At 33.6% G+C, this 7,500-nt stretch overlaps 1 protein-coding gene and 1 long non-coding RNA gene across 2 annotated transcripts in view; one reads left to right on the plus strand and one right to left on the minus strand.

The window, feature by feature from the left end:
• Positions 1–7,500, minus strand: part of LOC137647147 (uncharacterized) — a 550,063-nt gene that overhangs the window by 438,249 nt on the left and 104,314 nt on the right. The gene's annotated exons all lie outside the window — the stretch shown is intronic.
• Positions 1–7,500, plus strand: part of LOC137647336 (uncharacterized) — a 91,861-nt gene that overhangs the window by 66,022 nt on the left and 18,339 nt on the right. The gene's annotated exons all lie outside the window — the stretch shown is intronic.

Consider the following 7,500-nt stretch of genomic DNA (forward strand, 5'->3'; position numbering starts at 1 on the left):
TGATGTAAACTGAGGCAGGGTAAGGTAAAGGGCTAAAAAGTTGGTGCAGCTGAAAAGGCGTTGCAAATGTAATCTATCAATGCTTTTAGTACGTCAATTATTATACTGTGTTGTTCATTTATAGCCTCATGCCTAAAAGATACTTTCGCGAAGTTTCCTTTGAAAGAATGGTAAGAAAGTTCATTGGAAAAGTAATACACTTTGAGGGATGATAACAATAATAATAATAATAATAATAATAATAATAATAATAATAAACATTGTTATTATTACCACATTTATCATTATCATTATCATTATTTTTGTTATAATGATAATAATAATAAAAATAATAATGATAACAATAATAATAATAATAATAATAGCAATAACAATAATAACAATAATAATAATAATAATAATAATAATAATAATAATAATAATGTGGTCTACGCTAAATAAAGTTTCTTAAAATATATATTTATTTGGGAGATATAATTCTTTTTACTTTTTCTCTGTCTCGAGGGAGATACTTTTATGCTCTTTAAAATATTCTTAAAAGACGAGAACGTTTCCCAAAAGGTAAAATTCTCTTATACTTAAAAATCTTCCCTGAACTGTGAATTACATTTTTTCAGAACAATTTTCTATACTAAAAAAAGATATTCAAAAGCACTCCCCCGAGAGAGATTAGTTCACCAAACGCTTAACTGGGCTCCACAAGGCACTAGAAGAGTTGGAAGACCCAGGCCTACATGGCTGAGGACTATGAAGCGCGAAGTAGATGATGAATGGAGAAGTATTGCATTAAAAGCTCAAAATAGAGACGACTGTAGAAAGCCAACTGAGGCCCTTTGCGTCAATAGGTGTAGGATCAGATGATGATAAAAAAAAAAAAAAGAAAAAAAAAAAACGTTCTCAAGCACTCCTCCAAGAGAGATTAGTTCACCAAACGTTTACCTGGGCTCCACAAGGCACTAGAAGAGTTGTAAGACCTAGGTCTACATGGCTAAGGATTATGAAGCGTGAATAGATGATGACTGAAGACGTATTAAATTAAAAGCTCAAGACAGTGACGACTGGCGCAATCCAACTGAGGCCCTTTGCGTCAATAGGCATATGATAATGATGACGAAAAAAAGACGTTCAAAAGCACTGAAATATATCCTGAAAAGATTTCTGAGATTCTTAGCAAGAATTCAAAGATGAACTGATTAGTAAAATATCAAATTAAGTTGAATGAAATAATCCTTCTCATTAATTAATTTCTCTCGGAGTTATAGTAACTGTATTCCAAGTTCAGTGTTTAATAGCTTAATTCCAGATATGCAAGCCCTGTACACCACTCCGAACCAAAAGGTCACATTCCAAAATCTAATTTGGACAACTAATTGCACGATAATAGGATACAAACTACAGCCAGGTTCATTTCAGCTTATTATATAACATTAAAGACAGGAGTTATTTCATCCCGTAATAACAATAATTACTTGATTTAATCTCTGATTGTAATAAAAAGTTAAATGTGTTTAGTTAATTGAACTTCGGTGGTTCAGGTACTGCCCACCTGCACGATGAATGGAAAAATAAGTCTGTCCGACGGACTTTTATTGGCCTGAATGTTCGTACTTTTATTGCTTGCTCCCCTTAAATAAAATCTAATCAATCATCAATTCTAAGTCAAAAAGCACTTCCATCAAAATAAGTCTCTTCTATTAACGAGCTTTTATCCTTATTTGTATGGGGTAAGCACGGTTGCCTTCTTTTTATTAGACTTTGCTTTAGCTTTGAGGTAGACCTGAGTCCCGATCGGCTGCCCTGCCTGACATCGCTTAGACCCCGGTAGCGTATGTTCATGTGTTATACCAGTCACCAGCGTCCTTCCTCCCAGCAGCGAGGAGTCCTGGTGCGGTTAGGTCAACAATTCGAGATATGTGAAGTGTCTGTTATGTTTTTAGGTGTTGGGGTGACTTCATTTGTGTGTATTAGTCTGTAACACCCCTTTGGTTTAAGCAAACCTATCCGTCAATTACATACATAATCTTGAGGTATATACACGGAATAATTTTCCTAATCGGGTAGTTGAATCGATAAACTTCAAAAGTTCAAACTTACATCAAATGTTTTTATGTTGAACCGGCTGTCATAAGTCTCTTTTTATTGTTTATATACGAAATATCTGTTTTTATGTTGTTACTGTTATTAAAATATTTTATTGTTAATTATTCTTTATATCGTTTATTTAGTTCCTTATTTCCTTTCTTCACTGGGCTATTTTTCCCTGTTGGAGCCCATGGGCTTATAGCATCTTGCTTTTCCAACTAGGGTTGTAGCTTAGTTAACAACAACAACAACAATAATAATAATAATAATAATAATAATAATAATATTAATAATAATAATGTGTCCGCCTCTCTGGCTCTTCCATCAAAATAAGGAATGATAAATGAATTAAAATCGCTTCTTTCTTTCAATACCAATGATTTGGGATATTTGAATACTGAGAACTTCATTCCCTTGTATGCGACATGCATATTTTGGTACGACTTTTAGGAAATAGCACTCAAATGTTGGTAACAATTTGACTTGCTACAATGTCTTAACATCAAACTATTATATCTCGTACTACAAAAAATAAACACGATTTGCTAAAGTTTAAGGACTGAATAAATAATTTTATATAATGTTGCCTCCCAAATATAGATTTTTTTTTTTTATCTCACCTTGTTAATACAATCTCTTGAGATATCTACTGATTTTTTTACTGCAAGGTAATGTAAATAGTGCCAAGACTAGTAATGGAGATTGCATATAATCAATTTACACTGGCTGCCTATCAAAGCGAGAATTGGGTTTAAAATATGTACAATAACCCATCAAGTTATCAGAAACGGACGTCCAAAATATCTAAGAGAATTGCTACATATTGTGCAACCAACAAATCGCCCTGACAGAGAATAGTTACAGATGGTTCCAAATTACTAGAACCTAGATACATGTCTACTGTAGGCTCTAGCAAGGTCTACATATTTAGGCTTTAGACTATGGGCTCTTGCAAGGCTCTAGAGCCTTTAAATAAGCGGCCCGAGACTAAACAACCAGATCCCACTACACATTCGAAAGACTGAAGATATTAAGGCCTTCAAGAGGAAACTGAAGACTTTCTTGTTCTCAAAGTGTTTCGATAGTGTGGTTTTGACAATAAACTAGTGATATGCGGTGTGAAATGCTGAATGCTTTTGAACGAGCATGACAAAATGACTGTGGAGGTCCTGTAGAGAGTAGGGATCCCCAGCTGTATAGGACCAGAAAAGCAGCCCTTAAAATAAAGTATCAAGATACCACATAATCACAGTGGCTATCAATATAGCATATAATCAAAATAGTCGCCAATGTTCTTTATAATTACAATGTCTATAATAAAAAATTTACACTTTATATTTAAGAAAATAACCCTTATTGTTAAGATATCTACAATAACGTTCCTAGGGCATTTGAAGGAATGTAACATCTATAACCAAATTAGACCAAAATATATATTAACAATTTCCCCATTCAGGCCATTACGATTCTTTCACTCTAAATCTGATACGTAATCTATAAATAAGAGGCGTAATCTTTTAAGGTATATACGACATTGCACAATTATGAATCTTTATTAATCTTATTAATTCTTGTTTTCATGCTAAGTCTTCATTTTTAGAAAGTTGTAAGAATTGTTAACTACAGGGAATTAAGACAATTTCTATAAATATCATTTTACACCATGGCAATATACCCATATCCATATTATAAATTTTAATCTATTCCCTTACAATTCCTTACTTCTTTATTAGAAAGAGTCAAAATCTGCTAACCAAAATCAGACTAGGACTGATTACTAATCGGTCCAAAATACCATCACAGCTATATCTATCAATTAGCCGATTATTTACCATATTAATCCTATAATTTTCTTTATATTTTCCTTTTCCTTTTTCTCTCTTCGTAAATAAGGAGCTATAGTAATCTAAGTGAAATTGGCAAGTTTTTGGCGAGCATATTATTATTATTATTATTATCATTATTATCATCATTATCAATAATATTGTTACAAGCTAAGCTACAAACCTAATTGGAAAAGCAGGACGCTACAAGCCCAAGGGCTCCAACTGGGAAAATACCCCAGTGAGAAAAGGAAACAAGGAAATAAATAAACTACAAGAGAAATAATGAACAATTAAAATAAACATTTTAAGAACAGCAACAACATCAAAATAATTATTTTGTATATAAACTACATTAAGAGGAGGTGAAGTAAAATAGAATAGTGTGCCCGAGTGTACCTTCACACAAGAGAACTCTAACCATAGTTGGTGTATCTTTCTTAAGGCTGTTTAATCATCAGTGGTTACGACGGTCTTACATGAAGATAATTTCATATATACTACAAGCAAAGTAAAGTCGCGATTACATTATCCACACAAGACTGGCTTTAAAGGTGTAATGTACGAGAGCAGCAGCCACGTAAATATAAAAACTTTCGCAAAATCCAGAAGAGGTTGGCGCGATGACATCCTATCAGATAGTGCAAATATAAATATCAACCACAATGGCATTTAATATCAAATTTTACCTTTGGGAATGTATATCCACTGGAAATTCATATATGATAAATGCTTATGACTGGGCAAGGATTCGAACCTATGCCTTTGAGTCGAATCAATGCCATGCTATCAAGATAGATGTGATTTTATTTAAGTCTACAGTATATATTCCTGTCGAATTCAGAAATCTGTTCCTATACTTGAAATCAACACATCTCCCCCATGACAGCTGATTAGTGAGTTTGCTACACGTGGTTATCTATGATGAATATTTATCACTAACACTCGTGATATTAATCATTGTAAATATCAACCACAATAGCATTTAATACCGAATTCTACCTTTGGGCATGTAAATCCACAAGGAATGCATTTTATGGTAAATGCTTCTGACAGGGCAAGGATTCGAACCATTGGGAACGTATATCCACTAGGAATTCATTTTATGGTAAATGCTTTTGACAGGGCAAGGATTCGAACCTTTTTGAATGTATATTCACTAGGAATTCATTTTATGGTAAATGCTTTTGACAGGGCAAGGATTCGAACCTTTGGGAACGTATATCCACTAGGAATTCATTTTATGGTAAATGCTTTTGACAGGGCAAGGATTCGAACCTTTTTGAATGTATATTCACTAGGAATTCATTTTATGGTAAATGCTTTTGACAGGGCAAGGATTCGAACCTTTGGGAACGTATATCCACTAGGAATTCATTTTATGGTAAATGCTTTTGACAGGGCAAGGATTCGAACCTTTGGGAACGTATATCCACTAGGAATTCATTTTATGGTAAATGCTTCTGACAGGGCAAGGATTCGAACCTTTGGGAACGTATATCCACTAGGAATTCATTTTATGGTAAATGCTTTTGACAGGGCAAGGATTCGAACCTTTTTGAATGTATATTCACTAGGAATTCATTTTATGGTAAATGCTTTTGACAGGGCAAGGATTCGAACCTTTGGGAACGTATATCCACTAGGAATTCATTTTATGGTAAATGCTTTTGACAGGGCAAGGATTCGAACCTTTTTGAATGTATATTCACTAGGAATTCATTTTATGGTAAATGCTTCTGACAGGGCAAGGATTCGAACCTTTGGGAACGTATATCCACTAGGAATTCATTTTATGGTAAATGCTTCTGACAGGGCAAGGATTCGAACCTTTGGGAACGTATATCCACTAGGAATTCATTTTATGGTAAATGCTTTTGACAGGGCAAGGATTCGAACCTTTGGGAACGTATATCCACTAGGAATTCATTTTATGGTAAATGCTTCTGACAGGGCAAGGATTCGAACCTTTGGGAACGTATATCCACTAGGAATTCATTTTATGGTAAATGCTTTTGACAGGGCAAGGATTCGAACCTTTGGGAACGTATATCCACTAGGAATTCATTTTATGGTAAATGCTTCTGACAGGGCAAGGATTCGAACCTATGCCTCTGAGTGGATATACATTCCCAAATGCAGAATACGATATTAAATGCCATTGTGGTTGATATTTATATTGATTAAAATCACGAGTATTAGTGATAGATATTCACCAAATACAAACGCCAAGAGCGTTAAAGTTTTAGAATAAAAAAAAATCAGAGTTAGTTTCATAGTGGCTTCAGAAGAACCAAAGATGATATAAGATATTTCAAATACTAGACGGAGACAACTTAAAAATTATGCAAAGGTTCATAAGCGAATTTCAAGACGAGTTCCTTTAGGGTAAAAACATAGTTAGTGGAATAGATAAAATGCACGTCATAGAACTGGAAGAATAATTTACGTGATGATAAAGCCAATATTAAATGGGAAATTTCATTCAACAAACAAAAAATGAATGTCGACAAATCAAAGTTTAAAATAATTCTATTTTGTTAATTAAAATTGAAAAAGAAAAAAAAAATTCTTCACGTTCTAAGTTTTGACAAAAAGTATTGTCAATGCATTCATTAAATATCATGCAAAAAATTAAAAACAACAAAACAGAATCAAAATTCTTCATGTTCTTAGTTTTGACAAAAAAAAAAGAAAAAAATATATATTATCAGGGCATACTTTAAATAGCATGTAAAAAAGTAAATACATAAAAACAAAAAGTAAAAAAAACTTCACGTTCTTAGTTTTGACAAAAAATCTTATCAAAGCATGCATGATATACCATGAAAAAAAAATAAAACAAATAAAAAGTCAAAATTCTTCACGTTATTAGTTTTGACAAAAATCTTATCAAACCATGCAAAAAAAAAAAAATTAAAAACAACAAAACAAAGAGGCAAAATCCTTCACGTTCTTAGTTTTGGCATAAAATCTTATTAAAGCATACATTAAATAACATGCAAACAATTTAAAAGCATCAAAACAAAAATTTGAAAACACTGTAGACAAGATATTCATTACAACAATGATAAAAAGTCTCCAGTCTCTTGGTTACAACGACAGTGTATTATGGACCAACTAACATTAAGCCCGTGGTATCTCTCCACATTCAACCAAGATTCCATTTCTCTCAGCTAATTATCCTCGAGGCAGATAAAGTCGAGCTTTCGTCCGAATTGCGTCCTTAAAGGCGTTGTCCTCGAAAGACCAGCGAAAAATCAAACGCGGACACGTCAACATCTCTTTAAAAAGTTATCATTTGGTGGAACGTTATATTTTGCATAATGTGTTCGTAATGGTGCGCTTTGAATATATATAGCGTGTGGTTAACGACCAGCTGGCATGAATATTACCACGGGAATAAGCGAAAGTAATTCAGCTGTACCAAGGAGAGTAGGAAGTGGTGATAAAAGGGAGAAGAGGATGACCGGGATTAAGTGAGCATTTGGAAGCGGCCGTCCAAGGTTCAGGATTGAGTGAGTTATTGGATGCAATAGGCTAAGACCGAGTTCGGTTTTTGCAAGTTGCAGGTCAGGGCGGAGTGTGCTTTCAG

Source organism: Palaemon carinicauda, chromosome 9, assembly GCF_036898095.1.
Source record: "Palaemon carinicauda isolate YSFRI2023 chromosome 9, ASM3689809v2, whole genome shotgun sequence".
NCBI lineage: Eukaryota > Metazoa > Arthropoda > Malacostraca > Decapoda > Palaemonidae > Palaemon > Palaemon carinicauda.